The following is a 23,765-nucleotide window of genomic DNA, read 5'->3' as shown; positions in this document are numbered from 1 at the left end:
TTATGGCACGAAAGGTATTGGTGCTGCGGTGGATGGGTGGTTCTTGTCCATCTCTTAGAATATGGGTTGATTTAGTGAACTCAATTATCCTGTATGAGCGGACGTTATATCAGAATAGAGGATGTCCAGATAAATTTGAGAAAATATGGGGTAGATGGAACTCCTCCTATCACACTCTATAAGTTGTAACAATTTAGTATACAGTTAGGTCCATATATATTTGGACAGAGACAACATTTTTCTAATTTTGGTTATAGACATTACCACAATTAATTTTAAACAAAACAATTCAGATGCAGTTGAAGTTCAGACTTTCAGCTTTGATTTGAGGGTATCCACATTAAAATTGGATGAAGGGTTTAGGAGTTTCAGTTCCTTAACATGGGCCACCCTGTTTTTAAAGGGACCAAAAGTAATTGGACAATTGACTCCAAGGCTATTTCATGGACAGGTGTGGGCAATCCCTTCGTTATATCATTCTCAATTAAGCAGATAAAAGGCCTGGAGTTGATTTGAGGTGTGGTGCTTGCATTTGGAAGGTTTTGCTGTGACGTATACATGCGGTCAAAGGAGCTCTCCATGCAGGTGAAACAAGCCATCCTTAAGCTGCGAAAACAGAAAAAAACCCATCTGAGGAATTGCTACAATATTAGGAGTGGCAAAATCTACAGTTTGGTAGATCCTGAGAAAGAAAGAAAGCACTGGTGAACTCATCAATGCAAAAAGACCTGGGCGTCCACGGAAGACAACAGTGGTGGATGATCGCAGAATCGTCTCCATGGTGAAGAGAAACCCCTTCACAACAGCCAACCAAGTGACCAACACTCTCCAGGAGGTCGGCGTATCAATATCCAAATCTACCATAAAGAGAAGACTGCATGAAAGTAAATACAGAGGGTTCACTGCACGGTGCAAGCCAATCATAAGCATCAAGAATAAAAAGGCTATACTGGACTTTGCTAAAAAAACATCTGAAAAAGCCAGCACAGTTCTGGAAGAACATTCTTTGGACAGATGAAACCAAGATCAACCTCTACCAGAATGATGGAAAGAGAAAAGTATGGCGAAGGCGTGGTCCAGCTCATGATCCAAAGCATACCACATCATCTGTAAAACACGGCGGAAGCAGTGTGATGGCTTGGGCATGCATGGCTGCCAGTGGCACTGGGTCACTAGTGTTTATTGATGATGTGACACAGGACAGAAGCAGCCGAATGAATTCTGAGGTATTCAGAGCCATACTGTGTGCTCAGATCCAGCCAAATGCAGCCAAACTGATTGGTCGTCGTTTCATACTACAGATGGACAATGACCCAAAACATAAAGCCAAAGCAACTCAGGAGTTTATTAAAGCAAAGAAGTGGAATATTCTTGAATTGCCAAGTCAGTCACCTGATCTCAACCCAATTGAGCCTGCATTTCACTTGTTAAAGACTAAACTTCAGACAGAAAGGCCTACAAACAAACAGCAACTGAAAACCACCGCAGTGAAGGCCTGGCAGAGCATCAAAAAGGAGGAAACACAGCGCCTGGTGATGTTCATGAGTTCAAGACTTCAGGCAGTCATTGCCAGCCAAGGGTTTTCAACCAAGTACTAGAAATGAACATTTTATTTAAAATTATTTAATCTGTCCAATTACTTTTGGTCCCTTTAAAAACAGGGTGGCACATGTTAAGGAGCTGAAACTCCTAAACCCTTCATCCAATTTTAATGTGGATACCCTCAAATGAAAGCTGAAAGTCTGAACTTCAACTGCATCTGAATTGCTTTGTTTAAAATTAATTGTGGTAATGTCTATAACCAAAATTAGAAAAATGCTGTCTCTGTCCAAATATATATGGACCTAACTGTATATGTAAGAAGTGGGGCCCGTGGCTTTGGAGGCATTACTTACAGGGTGAAATTTATACGAAACTTTTCTTTCTGGCGGCGTTCTATTAGTAGTTAATGTAGTTAAGGTTACAGAATAAGATACTAATGATTGACGTACACCATTTGTTACTTTTGTAATATTCCAGATGTGACAATGCATAATAATTATCTGTATTTCATGTTATAATGGATAATGATGGATGCAAATGCAAATGTATGTATGATTTATTCTGCAATTAATAAACGAATTTAAAAAAAAAAAAAAAAAAAAAGAAACATTACAAGTAAAGGATTTTCCACCCCATAGACTTCTATGGCATGCTGACTGGACAAGCCTGAGAATGGGTGACTAAAATAGAGAGTGACCTCATGCACCACTAGTCACTAGATATGTGTCCCTTCTGTCATATCTCTGCAATACACCACACAATGGTAAACCTAGCCATCTTATTTATGAATGGATATATATATATATATATATATATATATATATATATATATATATATATATATATATATATATATATATATATATATATATATATATATATATATATATATATATATATATAATAGCTGATGAGCCCTGCGTTGCCCAGGATAGTAACTAACTGTGGTTATAACAAATAATGATTATCTTGCACATAAAGCGCAGCTTTTCTCCTTTATAGCCGCCACCTCCGGCAGCACCTCACACTCCTCTTCCATATATTGTGTTGTGTCATATTGCACGACTCGTTAAGGGGTTGATTGTGACTTGTAGGATCGCTACTTCCAACAGGTGGCGCTATAGAGTTAAGTCCTCTTTTTCTCAGAAGAGGCAATTTGCATATTTAATTTCCCAGAGCATTGCACAGCGAATAAGCCTCCTTACCCTGACAAGCTAGAGCTTCTATGTCACTCTCCATAAGGAGAAACGTTAGCCCTTAGACCCCAGTCCAGAGCCTCCCACATAGCCAAATTAGTTCTCATGCTTCGCACTGACGAGGGCCAACAGCCCGAAACACCGTGTCTGCGAATTGAGATACTGATTTGGCTTTTATCCTAAGTCATATTGCACGACTCGTTAAAGGGTTTTGGCTTATAAATACGGAGGTAAAATACTGACCAAATACTGAACATGTGAATGTGGCCTTATACACAGCCTCCATCTCCAGCGCTTCACTCTTCTCTATACAGCCTCATACTGCAGCAGCACCTCACTTCTCTCATTTTCCCATCACACATCTCATTTCCCCCCACACCCCTCTCATTTTCCCCCTTCACACCTGTCATTTTGACCTCACACCTGTCATTTTCTGATCGCTCCACTATTTTCACCTCACACCTCTTCATTTTTACCTCACTCCACTATTTTCCCCTCACTCCTCTCATTTTCCCCTCACTCCTCTCATTTTCCCCATCACTCCTCTCATTTTTCCATCACTCCTCTCATTTTCCCATCACTCCTCTCATTTTCCCATCACTCTTCTCTTCCCCTCAAAGGTGAACTACTTCCTGTTATAAGCACAGCGGTGTACTCCATGAGGCTTCTTCCTTTCCCTTGACATCATGCCTCACAGGAGCAACTCCACTCTAGACACGACGGAGCTAGATGTGGCCTGTGCCTGCCGCGCATTGATACTCTGAAGGCGATGGCCCTGATTGTAGCTCACAGCGGCTGGAACATTGCAGCCGGTGACTTTTGTAGGGCAGCTTTCGAGGTGAATGTGTCTCCACCAGTGTGCACTAACAACGTGGGCCGTGTGGACGGGACTTTGAGTGTGGAATGAGTGTGGCTATGCGGAGTGGGGAGGGTTTGATACATACACACACACACACTCAGCTTTATATATATAACTGCTTACATTTTTGTACCAGGAGTGGCATAAGGTCACCCAAAAGAAGAGTGAAAGACTGGTGGAAAGCACGCCAAGACGCATGAAAGCTGTGATTAAAAATCATGGTTATTCCACAAAATATTGATTTCTGAATTCTTCCTGAGCTAAAACATTCGTATTGTTGTTTCTAAATGATTATGAACGTGTTTGTTTTTTTTTGCATTATTTGAGGTCTGCAAGCAATGCATTTTTTTTGTTATTTTGACCATTTCTCATTCTCATAAAATAAATACAAAATTTATTGCTTGGAAATTCGGAGATATGTTGTCAGTGGTTTATAGAATGAAAGCGTGAAAGAGCAATTTACATTTCACTCAAAAATATACCTATAAAGAGAAAAATCAGACAAACAGAAAATTTTGCAGTGGTCTCTTAATTTTTGCCAGAACTAATATATATCTATGTATGTATATATAGAGAGATTTTCAGAGATAATGCATCATTATTTTATTGTGCCTTTCCAGCAGTTTTTTCTTGACTAAATATGATGTAGCCAGATGTTACATGTAAGTCTATAGAGAAAACAGTAAGCGCACTACAATGTGATTTTCTTTCTGATACCTCAGTGGTTTTTGATTTGGGTCAGTGGCCTATTATTTGTAATTGCAATATGCACCAAAACACTGTAGGTGTAATAGCAGCATAAAGGTTTTATTTATGATAATACACTATGAATTGAATGGAAATACCTTTTTAGGGCTTATTCACGTGTATAGTCATTGATGTGTTTTATTTTCATGCGAAAAAAACATCACTACAGGAACAGCAAAATTATTGTGATTTCTAAAATCTCAGTCACACGGTCACCTGTGGTGCGTTTTTTTTTTTTGTGGTTTTAACACAACATGTCAAAATTTTCATTTTTTTCTGCAGCTTTTCACATTCGAGATAAAAAAAATTACAGAAAAAATGCGCCTAGTATATAGATAATCATTATTTTTTTTAATTTTCATGCAAAAAAAAAAAACACATTCAAAAAGGCTACATTCGCTTTAGGAACCTGATTTATTGACTGCGAGTTGCACAGTTTTTTTAACAACCTTTTAAAGTTTTCTTTCACGTGGAAACTGATGAATGTATCTGCACAGCGGTGGAAAATCAGCAGCGAATTATAGTAGCAGCAAAATCCCTGCTGTAATATGAAATCCACACACTGGAGAAAATCTGCATAGTAAATTCTCAGCGCTATGGATTACGCCACTTATGTTACAGTGGGGGAAATAAGTGTTTGATCCCTTGCTGATTTTGTAAGTTTTCCCACTGACAAAGACATGAACAGTCTATCATTTTAAGGGTAGGTTAATTTTAACATTGATAGAATATCAAAAATATAATCCAGAAAATCACATTGTATAAATTATATAAATTTATTTGCATTTTGCAGTGAGAAATAAGTATTTGATCCCTCTGGCAAACAAGACTTAATACTTGGTTGTAAAAAACCCTTGTTGGCAAGTACAGCAGTCAGACGTTTTTTGTAGTTGATGATGAGGTTTGCTCACGTCAGGAGGAATTTTGGTCCACTCCTCTTTGCAGATCATCTCTAAATCATTAAGATTTTGAGGTTGTCACTTGGCAACTCGGAGCTTCAACTCCCTCCATAAGTTTTCTATGGGATTAAGGTCTTGAGACTGGCTAGGCCACCCCATGACCTTAATATGCTTCTTTTAGAGCCACTACTTTGTTGCCTTGGCTGTATGTTTTGGGTCATTGTCTAGCAGGAAGACCCAGCCATGACCCATTTTTAAAGGGAACCTGTCACCTGAATTTGTCGGGACCAGTTTTGGGTCATATGGGCGGGGTTTTCGGGTGTTTGATTCACCCTTTCCTTACCCGCTGGCTGCATGCTGGCCGCAATATTGGATTGAAGTTCATTCTCTGTCCTCCGGAGTACACGCCTACGCAAGGCAATATTGCCTTGCGCTGGCATGTACTCGGGAGGACAGAGAATGAACTTCAATCCAATATTGCGGCCAGCATGCAGCCAGTGGGTAAGGAAAGGGTGAATCAAACACCCGAAAACCCCGCCCATATGACCCAAAACTGGTCCCGCCAAATTCAGGTGACAGGTTCCCTTTAATGTCATGGCGGAGGGAAGGAGGATGTCACTCAGGATTTTACGGTACAAGACTCCAACCATTCTCCCTCTGATGCGGTGAAGTAGTCCTGTGACCTTAGAAAACACTCCCAAAACATAATGTTTCCACCTCCATGCTTGACAGTGGGGATGGTGTTCTTTGGGTCATAGGCAGCATTTCTCTTCCTCCAAACACGGCGAGTTCAGTTAATGCCAAAGACCTCAATTTTTGTCTCATCTGACCACAGCACCTTCTCCCAATCATTCAAAGAATCATCCAGATGTTCATTGGCAAACTTCAGACGGGCCTGCACATGTGCCTTCTTGAGCAGGGGAACCTTGCGGGCACTGCACGATTTTAAACCTTTACGGCGTAATGTGTTACCAATGGTTTTCTTGGTGACTGAGGTCCCAGCTACCTTGAGACCATTTTTTTTGTAATCAGATAAGTTTTTATTAAACATAACAAGATTTACAACAAATCACTTGTCAATACTCATTTTGTGTTTTGCAATAAAATAACCTCCCCCCCATGGAGACCAAATCAGGAGTAAACATCAATTCGTCCATAATAGACAACATTAAACAGGGTTCCAATTTATCATGAGTTGTACCCATTAACATTATATACTGGTAAAAACATTAATTAACCCTATCCAGCCACAGCTGCCACAGTTTATGGAAGAATTCTAGCTTGTTTCTCTTAGTGTAGATACTTTTCTCAAGTTGGATTATATGATTTGTTTGAGTAATGAAATCACGCCTGGACGGAGGCTCCTCTTTGATCCAATATCTTGCAATTAGTTTCCTCGCGACAAATAGTAATCTTGAGATTGCAATTTAAGTCGTGTTGTCAGCTAATATTTCTTCCACATACCCTAATATACATATCAACGGATCCCTAGGAACAACGCACCCATATACCACTCCAATGCGATTCAACACTACAATCCAATAGGAGGACAATCTGGGACAATGCCAAAGCATGTACAGTATGCCTGCCTGAGATTGTGAACATCTAGGGCAATCAGAGTTAGATTTCAACCCAGCTTTAAATAGCATATCAGGTGTTCTATACACCCTATGAATTACATACAACTGTGGCAATCTCCCAGGCTCACTCATAGCTATTTTAGGTACATACTCTAGAATAGATTCCCACCCATCATCATCTATCTCCCCTAGATCAGCCTCCCACTTCCTCCTGGCCCTGACAGGGTGCCCTTCCGAAAAGGTGTGCAATAGATCTCCATATACTTCCGATATTGCCCCTTTCGTTTCACTGGTTTTAAGTATAAAATCCAACGAGAGATCCCACTGAATCACTATAGGACCTCTTCTTCTTTGCGCCTGGAATGAATGATGAACCCGCCTGTATTGAAAAATATTCAGCCTTGGGAACTGAAATTCCTCCTGTAACATTTCGTATGACTTGAGGTTTCCCCTGTAAATCAACTGATCTATCAACCCAACACCCGTTTCCTTCCACTCACCCATTCCCTCCATATTGTTGAACTCCTGAAAATAGATATTATCCCAAATAGGCGAAAATTCTGTTCCAACAAGCCTGCAGTGATCCTTAGTTTGCTGAACTGCCGCACGACCAGCTCTACCCTCTCCTAGTGTATCCTCACCCATCCCCTGCAGACTGTGAGCCCTCGCGGGCAGGGTCCTCCCTCCTTATGTACTTGTGTGTGTGCCTTGTATTAATCATGTTTATTGTGCTGGTCTATATTTGCCCCTTTTCACATGTAAAGCGCCATTTTATCCTGCGGAACCTACATAGTGGAAGCCAAATAGGGGAGTTATAAAGCACGTATAGTAACTGCGGCATGACAATCATCTTAAGGAGATTCACCCTACCCACCACAGATAAATGCAACTTATGCCACGCTGAAATTTTAGTATAGTAGTCTACTATAGTAGTCTCTGTAATAGAGGGTCTAAATTAAGCTCCTCAAATCTTGTCAATGGGAAGGCTATATGGATCCCCAAATATTTTAAACTTTTGAACCACCTTTAATTTAGTGTATTCTTCCACTTTACTGGTACAATCATACTCTCCCTCTATAGGCAAAACACACGATTTATCCCAATTAATAATAAGTCCCGATATGCGCCCCAAAATCTTCAATTAGTGACACGACATTCCTTAAGGACTCCCCAGGATTTTCCAAGAAAAGCAGAATGTCATCCGCATATAGAGCTATCTTCTCCTCCATTTTCCCACATACAAACTCTTTCACTTCCTGCAACCTCCTTATTGCAGCAGCCAATGGCTCCACCGCCAGGGCAAAAGGCAACGGGGATAACGGACACCCCTGTCTTGTACCTCTAAACAGCTCAAAGCCAATTGACAGTTTATTATTTACTCTAATTTTAGCCGTTGGAGAGGAGTACAGTAATTTTACCCATGAGATAAATACTGGCCCAAACCCACAGCAATCCAGAACCAACCACATGTAATTCCATTCCACGCTATCAAAGGCTTTATGTGCATCTAAGGATACCACCTCTTCTCCCCGCATTATCCGCTGGGATTTGCATATTTAAATATAGCCTCCTTAAATTGATAGCAGTGGACTAGTCAGGCATAAAGCCAGATTGGTCCGAATGAACCACCTTATCTATTACCCAAATCAGTCTGTTCGCCAGGGCCTTTGCCAGGATTTTATTATCTGCCGTCAGGAGTGATATTGGTCTTTATGACTCCGGCAGCTGCAAATATTTTTCCGCTTTAGGGATAACCACAATAATGGCCTCCCTCATAGATGCAGGCAATACTCCCCTCTCCAACGACTCATTAAATACCCCCAGCAACTTAAGCATCAACTCCTCATTGAGGGTTATATTTACCTCAGCAGGGATACCGTCAGCCCCCGAAGCCTTCCCCCCCGCCATGAACGCCAAAGCCCCCCTCAATTCCTCCTCTGAAAGTGGCCCATCTAACCAGTCCCTATCTTCCGTGCTCAATTTAAATAATTTTGCTTCCCCTACAAATCTATTCATTTCCCCTTCCACCTCCTGTACCTGTGATGAGCATAGCCTACTATAAAACCCCTTAAAAACCTCCAAAATTTGTTCCCCCTGCGTAACCACACTTCCAATCTCTAATTTTAAGGCATACACATGTGCCGAGTCACGCTGTGCAGATGCCACCACAGAAAGCAGATGTCCTACTTTTTTGCCCACATAAAAAGCTTCCTTTTGAAATGCCCTCACGCTCTCCGCCTTACACAAATGTAGTTTATTTACCTCCTCCTGAGTGGCCTTCATGCGTTTCTGTGTGGATTGTGAACACTGATTACTCAACGCTTCCTCCGCTGCCCTCAATTCCTCCAATACTGTTTTATCAGAATTTCTAGATTGCGTCTTGTGTCTCGATACGTCTCTGAATAGAATCCCCCTTAAGTAGGCCTTCATAGTGTCCCAAACAACATGTTGCACTGCACTACCTTCATTAAGTCTAAAAAACTTCCCCTATCTCAAAACTTCGACAATCTTTTCTATATCCAGGAGTTGTAACCAGAAGGGATTAATTTTCCCAACCCAAACCCACATTATTCCCCGAATCCTCAATTTGCAGTGTCACCACTAACAGACTATGGTCCAATACTACTCTGGGCATATATTCCACCCCTGTACCAAATTGTCCATCCATTCATTTCCCAAGGCTAAAATCAATACGGGACAGAGAGCCATAAGTTGTCGAGTAGCAGGAGAAACAATACTTATCTACATTCCATACTCTCCATAAATCCGTCCAGGCTACTTCCTTCAAGTAACTACCAAACGCTGTCTCATTCCCTTCTCTCCTCAACAGGGCATGTCTTCCCTTATCCCAGTGATCAGTAACATCTCTTACTACAAGTAAAGGGACCCCTACCCACCTACCCGATATGTCTAAAATTTCTTGCAGCTTTTTCCCCAGAATATGGTGGAGGAATATACACCTACACAATAAACAACATTCTGTTAAAAATCTTACACACTACAAACACATACTGCCTATCATTGTCTATCACCACCTCCACCTCTTCAAACGGAGTGCTTGTGTGCACCACGATTGACACCCCTCTGGCATAAGTCAAGAACATCGCATGATACGCCTTCCTGAAGGCATATCACCGAGGGCCTCTGCTTCAAAATATACTGCAACATTGCTGTACGCCTTGTACTATTAGATAGACCCCTGACGTTCCAACTCAAAATTTTAACTCTTCCTCCCATCGTATTCATTGACATCAGAACTTTGCGTTCCCCCTCCGCTGGTCTCCATTCCCCCCCCAAAACCCTCCCCCCCACCACCAATCACCCAATTCCACATTAATACAATTCAACTTGACCAACCCCACCAACTTCCCACACCCACTTCCCACAGAAATTGTATCAACCCCTTATGTAAATACCTCAGTCGCCCTCTCTATACGAGAAAGGGGTACACTTTCCTACTTCCTAGCAATTATAAAGGTCCAAAACTCCGGACACTTATCTACTCTCCCGAGTAACTTCGTCTCTCCCGCCCACCATTGTTTAAACAAAATGTATGGTGCGCCGCCGAACGCAATTATCTGGACTCAATCCTTCCCGCAATATCATAAAACATTTGTTATATAGCTAAACCAACTTTAGCATTTTCAAAAACATTTAGCAATCAACCACTGTCCCACAATTATGTGGCGCTGTCTTCAACGCCCCTTCTCTGCTCCAATCGGTTTGGCGTTTTGATCCAGCCAATCTGTTGCCTCCTCTGGGTTCTGAAAAAAGTGCACCCCTCCCAGGGCCACCACCCATTGAATAAGCCAAACTCAGTCCTCGTAATCTTCTCTTAACCTCTCCAAATTTCATCCTGAGCTTCTGAACTGCCACGGAGTAGTCAGGGTAAATGGAAATCCGGTTACCATCAATGGTTAAGTCTGCCATGTCTCTGGCCTTTCTAAGTAGAATGTCACGATCCTGATGGTTCAGGATTTTGTCCAGGATAGATCTCTGGGTGGATCCGGGGGGGGGGTTAAGGGTCTAGACGGCACCCTGTTTGCCTTTTCCACCGCAAACAATTTAGTAAGGCTGTCTCCACTCACTTTACTTTTTAGCCATGTCTCAATATAGTCTGTGGGGTTGTTTCCCTCCACTTTTTTGGGCACCCCAATAATTCTCAAATTATTCCTGTGGGAACAGTTTTCCAGGTCATCCGTTTTAAATTCCAACTCAGCGATACGTTCGATACATTTTTTTCTCCCTTTTTAACAATTCAGAAATCTGATCCTCCGCTCCCCCCACATGCTCCACCACCACCTTCACTACTTTATGAATCGCGGAACGAAAAGTAGCCATTTCGCCCTTTAATCCGTCAACTTGCACTGTCAGAGTGGTGAGCGCGGTTTTGCTAAATATCAGTGCTGCGAAAATGTCTTTAAGAGTCAGCTCATTCACACCAGCTTCACCCTCACTCATAAGCTGCCCACAGGGCACAGGGGCTTGCGGGGCCTCAGCCATGTGTGACATGCCTCTCTCCTCAGGTACCTTGTTAGCACCTGCAGGAGTCTGTAGGTTACACTACTGTCCAGTGCCTGGGGCTGCTCCTCCACCAGCTTTCCTGGGTCACTCACACCCTCAACCTTCTCACCTCCAGCTCCACCTCCGAGTCAACAGAGGAGGAGACTGTGAAAGCAAGCGCCGCATACAGGAGGAAGATGGAGGTGATCTCTAAGCTGGAGAAGTTCGCCAGGATGGTGGGAGCTTCTCTGATCCCTCCATCCTGGCGAACTTCTCCAGCTTAGAGATCACCTCCATCTTCCTCCTGTATGCGGCGCTTGCTTTCACAGTCTCCTCCTCTGCTGACTCGGCGCCTTCTTGGGACCGGGAGCTGCTGTCTGTCCCCAGCTCCTTCTGCCTCCTGCGCGTCATCCGTACTTCAGATGCCGGCACCTCCAGGCTCCTCTTACTCCCCACACTCACGGGCACACCGGCAGCTGCAGCAGGCGATTGGCGGCGCCCCCGAATAGTGCGTATACCGTTTGTGCAGCAGGAGAGATCTTTCAGGCGTCCACTCACATGATCCGCTAGGCCACGCTCCTTGCCTTAAGATCACTAACAAGTTCCCCCCGTGTAGTTTTAGGCTGATCTCTCACCTTCCTCATGACCAAGGATACCCCATGAGGTGAGATTTTGCATGGTGCCCCAGATCGATGTTGATTGACAGTCATTTTGTCTTCCATTTTCTTACTATTGTGCCAACAGTTGTCTCCTTCTCACCCAGCGTCTTACTTATGGTTTTGTAGCCCATTCCAGCTTTGCGCAGGTCTATGATCTTGTCCCTGACATCCTTATAAAGCTCTTTGTCCTTGCCCATGTTGTAGAGGTTAGAGTCTGATTAATTGAGTCTGTGGACAGCAGTCTTTTATAAAGGTGACTATGTAAGACAGCTGTCTTTAATGCAGGTAACAAGTTGATTAGGAGCGTCTAACTGGTCTGTAGGAGCCAATAATCTTAATGGTTAGTAGGCAATCAGATACTTCTTTCTCACTGCAAAATGCAAATAAATTTATATGATTTATACAATGTGACTTTCTGGATTTTATTTTTGATATTCTATCTCTCAATGTTAAAATTAATCTATCCTTAAAATTAAAGACTGTTTGTGTCTTTGTCAGTGGGCAAACTTACAAAATCAGCGAGGGATCAAATACTTATTTCCCCCACTGTACTTATTTTCACTATTTTTTTTAACACAAAGTATGAAATGTGCGACAACGATGTAGCATTTCCACAAACGAATTTTGCCGTTGAGGATTTTATGCTGCTTTATTTTCACAGCATTTAAATGTGCACATACTATTATACCAACGTAGCTGAGACTTCTAGTTCGACAATAAGTTCCTGTATGTACTGTTACTGTACCGGCTCCCAATGAGGGGCATTGTTGACTTTTGGTGCTTAGGGTTAAACGCCTGCATTAAGACTTTTTTTTTCTGTAAGGGTACGAGTGGATGTCCATGAAACTAATGTAGCTGCAAGGGGAGGGACGTCTCCTATGTGTCACTAGGTTGGGGTTGGCCAGGGTGGGCCTTTCTGCCTGTGTGTGTATGTGTGCAGGGTGACAGTATTCCTCCTCCGTCCTGTGATTTCCAGCTGCAAGTAAAAATCCCCCCAAGAGTGGAGCACCCCTTCCCTGAGATGTGTTGGGTGAGTGCTGGGTTGAGGTGGGGTGTGACTGAGGCGAGGCAGGGGGAATTTAAGCCCAGAATCTAGTACTTGCAGGGGAGCCTTGATGCAATTCCATGCTTCTCTTGCATCAGACGACACATGATCTAATCCTTCAAGTAGCCAGCCAACTTCAAGTGCAGGGGCCCCTCCCATTAGTCATGGAGGAAGGGGTGGGGGGCTCTACAAGGGAACTGGGGGTCTCTACTTGGGATGTATACTTGGAGGGTGGTGTGCAGAAATAAAAAAAAAAAAAAGTAAGGCACCATATATAATTCATGGCAGATAAGAAGAACACATGTCCAAGAGGAAACATTTCTTGCCTTTACTCACTTCCATTCCATTCTTTTCACGATTCCCCTTTAAGAACTCGGAATAAAACTATAACACCTATCAGGACCGGCCCAGGGCACCCACAGACTACAGCAGAACAGCTTTGTGCTATCTCCCAGAAATAGTATAAAAGTAGGAAACTGTCAGTCAGTCCTATGTAAAAGCACAGAGAACGCGTCATAGTGTGACCAGGAGTTCTATTGAATGATAAAATCACCTCCCCAACAGCTGGAAGCATAGGGGACTGCTTTACTACGTAGCAATATGCAAAAAAAGTAGTTAAAGTTAAGTTTTGGGTAGAAATGCTTCACATCTGGCTGTCCCCCCTTCCCTTCAGTGCATCACCAGAGTCCCCCTCACCACCACCTCCTTTCCTCCTCTATGGCAGGTTTTTCTTTGGTTGCTTTTTCTGTGTGAAAATGTGGCCATAAGAAAAATAAGGAAATGGAGTAAATAGAGAACAAACAGTGCGAACCTTCCGCTCTTGTAGGTCAGGATTAGAGGCTTTCAGTCATATCTCACGGTGTCTCATGGCGCCCGCTGTTTCCTTACCCCGCGGCACCCCGTGAAATGAAGCATAAGGCTACGTCCTCCTATCAAGCAGAACAAAGGGCCCCCTCCAAAAGGTGGCTGGAAATAGCTAATATTTGTTACACTGTTTCATGTGCAACATAAAGCTTCATTTTCCTTCTAATGTAAACTTTTAGAAACTTTAACAAGTTAATTTTTCCATTAAGTACTTGGAATAGAAATAGTAATGAATATCTAGAATGACAGTCTGTATATATATTGCAAACATATGGCACAGTGTTGTACAATCAGTGGAAGGAGTACACGTACATTATGTGAGCAGTAGTTATGACTATGTGGCTATATTGCCACGTCACCGATACTAAAGTCAGAAAGATCTGCATCAGAAATACATAGAAAAAATAAGCCAGTACGGGTATGTAAAAGGTGTGATTGTCTCTTCTCTTTCTTACAAGGGTTTCTCAAAAATAAACTGCTGGGATCTTATTGATCAGCTGCAGCAAGTATTCAGTTTCCCTGCAGCGCCACCACAGGAGCAATTATGCATTACACAATTCTAACAAATCAATGGGATGTGAGCAGTAGAACATACGGTAATTCAGTGGTCAGCCTGATGTGATTTGGCAGTACTTTATTTGTTTTTTAACTATACAATTTCCCACCGTTTAATCTTTAAAACCTCCCAAATTTGCATTTACAACAAGAATCTATATTCCAGCAATCAGCAATCGCAGCATTCGCCGGGGCACCGTCAGATCACAGTGTCCGCAGCTGTAACTATCTCTAAGGGTATGTGCACACGTAGCGGAATGTTGTGCGGATTTCTCTGCACTGATTTTGGTACATCTACAGGAAATCCGCACTGCTGATTTACTGCAAAATTACCACGGATTTCCTGCGGATTTTGTGTCGATTCCACCTGCGAATTCCTATTATGGAGCAGGTGTAAACCGCTGCAGAATCCGCACAAAGAATTGACATGCTGCGGAATAAACAACGCTGCGTTTCCGCACGTTTTTTTTTCGCAGCATGGGCACTGCGGATTTTGTTTTCCATAGGTTTACATGGTACTGTAAACTCATGGAAAACTGATGCGAATCCGCAGTGGCCAATCCGCTGCGGATCCGCAGCAAAATACGCAGTGTGTGCACATACCCTTAGGCTCTGCTGTTAGTTTGTTCACAGTTAGATATTTAGCAGATCAGTCATGTAACCAATATGGCAGATATGCGGGTGTAGTAATTCACCCCAACTGATTCACAGAAGCAAAACTTCTCATTCCTATTCATACCTGATGAATAGAAAACCCCGAAAATACCAAGGAACACATACACTGATCTTCTTCCATATGGGATACAGAGCTATCTGCACCATAAGACTATGTGCACTCGGTGAATAATTGCAGCAGATTTTTTTCACCAAATACCTGCTGCGTAAAATACCTGCATTCTTTAAACTTTTTTTTGTGTGTCCATAATGAAGACTTGACACGCTGCAGATTTGAAAAAGCACTGAGGGTTCAAATCAGCAAAAATAAGTAGCATATGTGTGAGATTTCAGAAATGTCCTTCACTTTGCTGGTACTGTAAAGTGCAGTGTTTTTTATCCTTGAAAAACCTGTTGGAAATAACGTGACAAAAATGCAGTGTGTGAATAAGCCCTAATAATTAACCTGACATAAATGCAGAGTGTGAATAAGCCCTAATACCAGGGATACAGAGCAGCCTGCACCCCAATACCAGGGATAAAGAGCAGCCTGCACCCTAATACCAGGGATACAGAGCAGCCTGCGCCCCAATACCAGGGATACAGAGCAGCCTGCGCCCCAATACCAGGGATACAGAGCGGCCTGCGCCCCAATACCAGGGATACAGAGCAGCCTGCGCCCCAGTACCAGGGATACAGAGCAGCCTGCACCCCAATATCAGGGATAAAGAGCAGCCTGCACCCTAATACCAGGGATACAGAGCAGCCTGCGCCCCAATACCAGGGATACAGAGCAGCCTGCGCCCCAATACCAGGGATACAGAGCAGCCTGCGCCCCAATACCAGGGATACAGAGCAGCCTACGCCCTAATACCAGGGATAGAGCAGCCTGCACCCCGATACCAGGGATACAGAGCAGCCTGCACCCCAATACCAGGGATACAGAGCAGCCTGCACCCCAATACCAGGGATACAGAGCAGCCTGCACCCTAATACCAGGGATACAGAGCAGCCTGCGCCCTAATACCAGGGATACAGAGCGGCCTGCGCCCTAATACCAGGGATACAGAGCGGCCTGCGCCCTTATACCAGGGATAAAGAGCAGCCTGCGCCCCAATACCAGGGATACAGAGCAGCCTGCACCCTAATACCAGGGATACAGAGCAGCCTGCGCCCCAATACCAGGGATACAGAGCAGCCTGCGCCCCAATACCAGGGATACAGAGCGGCCTGCGCCCTAATACCAGGGATACAGAGCAGACAGCGCCCTAATACCAAGGATACAGAGCGGCCTGTGCCCTAATACTAGGGATACAGAGCGGCCTGCACCCTAATACCAGGGATACAGAGCAGCATGCACCCCAATACCAGGGATACAGAGCAGCCTGCGCCCCAATACCAGGGATACAGAGCAGCCTGCGCCCCAATACCAGGGATACAGAGCGGCCTGCGCCCTAATACCAGGGATACAGAGCAGCCTGCGCCCTAATACCAGGGATACAGAGCAGCCTGCGCCCCAATACCAGGGATACAGAGCAGCCTACGCCCTAATACCAGGGATAGAGCAGCCTGCACCCCGATACCAGGGATACAGAGCAGCCTGCACCCCAATACCAGGGATACAGAGCAGCCTGCACCCCAATACCAGGGATACAGAGCAGCCTGCACCCTAATACCAGGGATACAGAGCAGCCTGCGCCCTAATACCAGGGATACAGAGCGGCCTGCGCCCTAATACCAGGGATACAGAGCGGCCTGCGCCCTTATACCAGGGATAAAGAGCAGCCTGCGCCCCAATACCAGGGATACAGAGCAGCCTGCACCCTAATACCAGGGATACAGAGCAGCCTGCGCCCCAATACCAGGGATACAGAGCAGCCTGCGCCCCAATACCAGGGATACAGAGCGGCCTGCGCCCTAATACCAGGGATACAGAGCAGACAGCGCCCTAATACCAAGGATACAGAGCGGCCTGTGCCCTAATACCAGGGATACAGAGCGGCCTGCACCCTAATACCAGGGATACAGAGCAGCATGCACCCCAATACCAGGGATACAGAGCAGCCTGCGCCCCAATACCAGGGATACAGAGCAGCCTGCGCCCCAATACCAGGGATACAGAGCGGCCTGCGCCCTAATACCAGGGATACAGAGCAGCCTGCGCCCTAATACCAGGGATACAGAGCAGCCTGCGCCCCGATACCAGGGATACAGAGCAGCCTGCACCCCAATACCAGGGATACAGAGCAGCCTGCACACCAATACCAGGGATACAGAGCAGCCTGCACCCTAATACCAGGGATATAGAGCGGCCTGCGCCCCAATACCAGGGATACAGAGCAGCCTGCACCCCAATACCAGGGATAAAGAGCAGCCTGCGCCCCAATACCAGGGATACAGAGCAGCCTGCGCCCCAATACCAGGGATACAGAGCAGTCTGCGCCCTAATACCAGGGATACAGAGCGGCCTGCGCCCCAATACCAGGGATACAGAGCAGCCTGCGCCCCAATACCAGGGATACAGAGCAGCCTGCGCCCTAATACCAGGGATATAGAGCGGCCTGCGCCCTAATAGCAGGGATACAGAGCGGCCTGCACCCTAATACCAGGGATACAGAGCAGCTTGCACCCCATTACCAGGGATACAGAGCAGCCTGCGCCCCAATACCAGGGATACAGAGCAGCCTGCGCCCCAATACCAGGGATACAGAGCAGCCTGCGCCCCAATACCAGGGATACAGAGCAGTCTGCGCCCTAATACCAGGGATACAGAGCGGCCTGCGCCCCAATACCAGGGATACAGAGCAGCCTGCGCCCCAATAGCAGGGATACAGAGCAGCCTGCGCCCTAATACCAGGGATATAGAGCGGCCTGTGCCCTAATACCAGGGATACAGAGCGGCCTGCGCCCTAATACCACGGATATAGAGCGGCCTGCACCCTAATACCAGGGATACAGAGGGGCCTGTGCCCTTATACCAGGGATACAGAGCAGCCTGCACCCTAATACCATGGATACAGAGGGGCCTGCGCCCTAATACCAGGGATACAGAGGGGCCTGTGCCCTAATACCACGGATATAGAGCGACCTGCACCCTAATACCACGGATATAGAGCGACCTGCACCCTAATACCACGGATATAGAGCGGCCTGCACCCTAATACCAGGGATACAGAGGGGCCTGTGCCCTTATACCAGGGATACAGAGCAGCCTGCACCCTAATACCATGGATACAGAGGGGCCTGCGCCCTAATACCAGGGATACAGAGGGGCCTGTGCCCTTATACCACGGATATAGAGCGACCTGCACCCTAATACCACGGATACAGAGCGGCCTGCGCCCTAATACCACGGATATAGAGCGGCCTGCGCCCTAATACCAGGGATACAGAGGGGCCTGCGCCCTAATACCACAGATATAGAGCGGCCTGCGCTGGTTCTGTGGGTGATGCTTAATGTCGTATGTGTGTGAAATTCATGGTTCGTGTGGAGCATTTCACAAGTGAACACGATGTGCTGACTTTAGATTTTGTCTCTTGCAGGGTAGGATGGAAAGATTCACCGTTTGCTGTAGATCACTGTAACGTACCATCAGCCCATCACCATCCAGCCATACACCACAGGTATATGCTCTACTATCATTACATAATCTGAAGAATTAATCCAATAGATTATTTAGAGGGTAACACGATTTGAATAGAAAAATAAATAAAAAAAAAAACCATAACAAAAATCGCGTTTTCTATATTATGGTGATGTGTGTGCATGAAATCTGCCCCAATCAGACAGCTGCATAGCCTCATTCTCGGGACCACTGGGGGTCCCAGCAGACGGACCACTAGCAATCAATAAATTATTCTCTGCTCTATAGATGAAGGCTATCTTTGTAAAAACCATATAACTGGACCAGTTTACCATTCAGGGGCTGAGAAAGGTTGGATGATAACATCATTTATATAAGGCATGGCTGAATCAAAGTTTTGCAAAGAAAGGACGACTCAAGGACTTTCCATGAATGCACAAGAAGGTCTATATTCGCAAAAGCAGCTACAGTGTTTTATAAAGGCCTCCATTGAAACGACAGGGTAATTGCTGGGCACTGGCATCTTGGGAATGGCTATTAAAAGACACAAGGCTTCTCCTCCCTCTGTCCTGAAGACGCCCCACTCCACTGCTTATATCTCGTGTAAACATTTATGGCTATGGAGATTTTGCTTTCTACTTTTGGAATATTGGTCTTAAAGGGGCGACCAAACCTAAAATCTCGAGGTTATAAAAGTGCAGGAGCATCATAAGAGTCAGTGCAAACATCCGTCACGTATATATAGAGGTGTCCGGAGCTTACTAGAGATATGTGACATAATGTAGTTATCATGGGGCAGATGTTTTCTGAGAACTTTAGAAGAACACTAGTCAGCTTTGCCTTACACTGAAATGGCTGATAACAGAGAACAAAAAAAAATATTTAACCACATAGCAAATCAGAAAATGCTAATATTGTATAACGGGCGCAAATTTGAGATTCTTTGATGCACAAGAGCATGACAAAAGGGAGAATTACAGCAAGATGCATTTGTCATCTGTGCACAAGATAGATGGAAGTCGGACCCCATTAAGCTAAGCGGGAATACTACTTTAGCCGAGCACGTCTATCTACTGACCACAGCATCTTAGTGATCAAACACCTGCCGCAGCGGGATGATGGACAAATTACAGAGAAAATTTGCCGATAAGGGCTCCTCAGCACATTAGCTAAGCTCTATGTAGCGCTAAAGGGCTATGTGCTGTAAACACACAGGAGGTTCGGTGCAGGGCTAAAGGGCCTTTCAGCTGTGCTGTAAACACACAGGAGGTTCGGTGCAGGGCTAAAGGGCCTTTCAGCTGTGCTGTAAACACACAGGAGGTTCGGTGCAGGGCTAAAGGGCCTTTCAGCTGTGCTGTAAACACACAGGAGGTTCGGTGCAGGGCTAAAGGGCCTTCAGCTGTGTTGTAAACACACAGGAGGTTCGGTGCAGGGCTAAAGGGCCTTTCAGCTGTGCTGTAAACACACAGGAGGTTCGGTGCAGGGCTAAAGGGCCTTTCAGCTGTGCTGTAAACACACAGGAGGTTTGGTGCAGGGCTAAAGGGCCTTTCAGCTGTGCTATAAATATACAGGAGGTTCGGTGCAGGGCTAAAGGGCCTTCAGCTGTGCTGTAAACACACAGGAGGTTCGGTGCAGGGCTAAAGGGCCTTCAGCTGTGCTGTAAACACACAGGAGGTTCGGTGCAGGGCTAAAGGGCCTTTAAGCTGTGCTGTAAATATACAGGAGGTTCGGTGCAGGGCTAAAGGGCCTTTCAGCTGTGCTGTAAACACACAGGAGGTTCGGTGCAGGGCTAAAGGGCCTTTCAGCTGTGCTGTAAATATACAGGAGGTTCGGTGCAGGGCTAAAGGGCCTTTCAGCTGTGCTGTAAACACACAGGAGGTTCGGTGCAGGGCTAAAGGGCCTTCAGCTGTGCTGTAAACACACAGGAGGTTCGGTGCAGGGCTAAAGGGCCTTTCAGCTGTGCTGTAAATATACAGGAGGTTCGGTGCAGGGCTAAAGGGCCTTTCAGCTGTGCTGTAAACACACAGGAGGTTCGGTGCAGGGCTAAAGGGCCTTTCAGCTGTGCTGTAAATATACAGGAGGTTCGGTGCAGGGCTAAAGGGCCTTCAGCTGTGCTGTAAACACACAGGAGGTTCGGTGCAGGGCTAAAGGGCCTTCAGCTGTGCTGTAAACACACAGGAGGTTCGGTGCAGAGCTAAAGGGCCTTTTAGCTGTACTGTAAACACACAGGAGGTTCGGTGCAGGGCTAAAGGGCCTTTCAGCTGTGCTGTAAATATACAGGAGGTTCGGTGCAGGGCTAAAGGGCCTTCAGCTGTGCTGTAAACACACAGGAGGTTCGGTGCAGGGCTAAAGGGCCTTTCAGCTGTGCTGTAAATATACAGGGGGTTCGGTGCAGGGCTAAAGGGCCTTTCAGCTGTGCTGAAAATACACAGGAGGTTCGGTGCAGGGCTAAAGGGCCTTTCAGCTGTGCTGTAAACACACAAGAGGTTCGGTGCAGGGCTAAAGGGCCTTCAGCTGTGCTGTAAACACACTGGAGGTTCGGTGCAGAGCTAAAGGGCCTTTCAGCTGTACTGTAAACTCACAGGAGGTTCGGTGCAGGGCTAAAGGGCCTTTCAGCTGTGCTGTAAATATACAGGAGGTTCGGTGCAGGGCTAAAGGGCCTTCAGCTGTGCTGTAAACACACAGGAGGTTCGGTGCAGGGCTAAAGGGCCTTTCAGCTGTGCTGTAAATATACAGGGGGTTCGGTGCAGGGCTAAAGGGCCTTTCAGCTGTGCTGTAAACACACAGGAGGTTCGGTGCAGGGCTAAAGGGCCTTTCAGCTGTGCTGAAAACACACAGGAGGTTCAGTGCAGGGCTAAAGGGCCTTTCAGCTGTGCTGTAAATATACAGGAGGTTCGGTGTAGGGTTAAAGGGCCTCTCAGCCATGAATGTAAACATACTTTGAGTTTTAGTACAGGATTAACCCCTTAACGATTGGCGATACGCGTTTTAATGGCGGCAGTTAAGGGTACTTATTCCTCAGCGCTGCTTTTTGATGGCGCTGAGAAATAAGTGTATAGCGCGTGATCGCCATTATTCACAAAAAAAAAAAAGAAGTTTGATTTAAAATTAATTTCTCTCTCCTCTGAAATGATCTAATGTTAGCGTTATGCCGCTGTGTAACGTAGTCCGTCTATCGGACGCCAGCAACGCAGTGTGAACCCAGCCTAACGCTTTTAACTTCCTAGCAAAAAAAAAAAGTTTCCAATCTTGTGCTAATGTAAAGTAAACATGTGGGAAATGTTATGTATTAACTATTTTGTGTGACATAATTCTCTGATTTAAGGGCACAAAAATTAAAAGTTTGAAAATTGCTAAATTTTCTAGATTTTTGTCAAAATTAGTTTTTTCATAAGTAAAACAGAATTCATATTAAAGAAATGTTACCACTGTTATGAAGTACTATATGTAATGAAAAAATAATTAAAGAATCAGTGGGATCCCTTGAAGCGCTGCAGAGTGATTACCACATAAAATGACACTGGTCAGAGTTGTAAAATTTGGCTTGGTCACTAAGGGGTTAAATGGCTCCTCAATTGTGCCATAAATATACAGGAGATTTGGTGTAAGATTAAATGACTCACAGTAATTCGCATGATGCATCCATACTTAGTAATGTATTATGGCCACAATCTGTATATCATGGCAATATACAGTCATAGGGTCATTTCTCATCTGCTACAAATTCTCTCTCATTTCAATAAACTTCACTGTAATAATCCTCAAGAACACACCGATATTCATCAGAATTCCTGCATACATCTGTCTGACAGGTGTCCAATTGGGTGATCAGGTCAGACCTGCAAGACATGCCATACAGCGAGAAAAATAACCGGACTCCTTCAGAGATATAACCGGACTCCCTCAGAGATATAACCGGACACCCTCAGAGATATAACCGGACTCCCTCAGAGATATAACCGGACTCCCTCAGAGATATAACCGGACTCCCTCAGAGATATAACCGGACTCCCTCAGAGATATAACCGGACTCCCTCAGAGATATAACCGGACTCCCTCAGAGATATAACCGGACACCCTCAGAGATATAACCGGACACCCTCAGAGATATAACCGGACTCCCTCAGAGATATAACCGGACACCCTCAGAGATATAACCGGACTCCCTCAGAGATATAACCGGACTCCCTCAGAGATATAACCGGACTCCCTCAGAGATATAACCGGACTCCCTCAGAGATATAACCGGACTCCCTCAGACATGTAACCGGACTCCCTCAGAGATGTAACCGGACTCCCTCAGAGATATAACCGAACTCCCCCAGAGATATAACCGGACTCCCTCAGAGATATAACCGGACTCCCTCAGACATGTAACCGGACTCCCTCAGAGATATAACCGGACTCCCTCAGAGATATAACCGGACTCCCTCAGAGATATAACCGGACACCCTCAGAGATATAACCGGACTCCCTCAGAGATATAACCGGACACCCTCAGAGATATAACCGGACTCCCTCAGAGATATAACCGGACTCCCTCAGAGATATAACCGGACTCCCTCAGAGATATAACCGGACTCCCTCCGAGATATAACCGGACTCCCTCCGAGATATAACCGGACTCCCTCCGAGATATAACCGGACACCCTCAGAGATATAACCGGACACCCTCAGAGATATAACCGGACTCCCTCAGAGATATAACCGGACTCCCCCAGAGATAACCGGACTCCCTCAGAGATATAACCGGACTCCCTCAGAGATATAACCGGACTCCCTCAGAGATATAACCGGACTCCCTCAGAGATATAACCGGACTCCCTCAGAGATATAACCGGACACCCTCAGAGATATAACCGGACTCCCTCAGAGATATAACCGGACTCCCTCAGAGATATAACCGGACTCCCTCAGAGATATAACCGGACTCCCCCAGAGATATAACCGGACTCCCCCAGAGATAACCGGACTCCCTCAGAGATATAACCGGACTCCCTCAGAGATATAACCGGACTCCCTCAGAGATATAACCGGTCTCCCTCAGAGATATAACCGGACTCCCTCAGAGATATAAC

General features: G+C 45.3%; 1 protein-coding gene across 5 annotated transcripts in view; it reads left to right on the top strand.

The window, feature by feature from the left end:
• Window positions 1-23,765, top strand: part of SLC38A5 (solute carrier family 38 member 5) — a 103,193-nt gene that overhangs the window by 53,419 nt on the left and 26,009 nt on the right. For 2 of the 5 annotated variants that reach the window (XM_077284114.1, XM_077284112.1), the window contains exon 2: window positions 18,647-18,727. The gene's annotated coding sequence lies outside the window, so the exon portion shown is untranslated. Of the gene's footprint in view, window positions 1-12,897; window positions 13,016-18,646; window positions 18,728-23,765 lie in introns of those variants that run through there. The other 3 variants (XM_077284111.1, XM_077284115.1, XM_077284116.1) reach the window with 3 other exon arrangements.

Source organism: Ranitomeya variabilis, chromosome 2, assembly GCF_051348905.1.
Source record: "Ranitomeya variabilis isolate aRanVar5 chromosome 2, aRanVar5.hap1, whole genome shotgun sequence".
NCBI lineage: Eukaryota > Metazoa > Chordata > Amphibia > Anura > Dendrobatidae > Ranitomeya > Ranitomeya variabilis.
The sequence above is the reverse complement of the archived record's forward strand: the minus strand, read 5'-3'. Positions and strand labels throughout refer to the sequence as shown.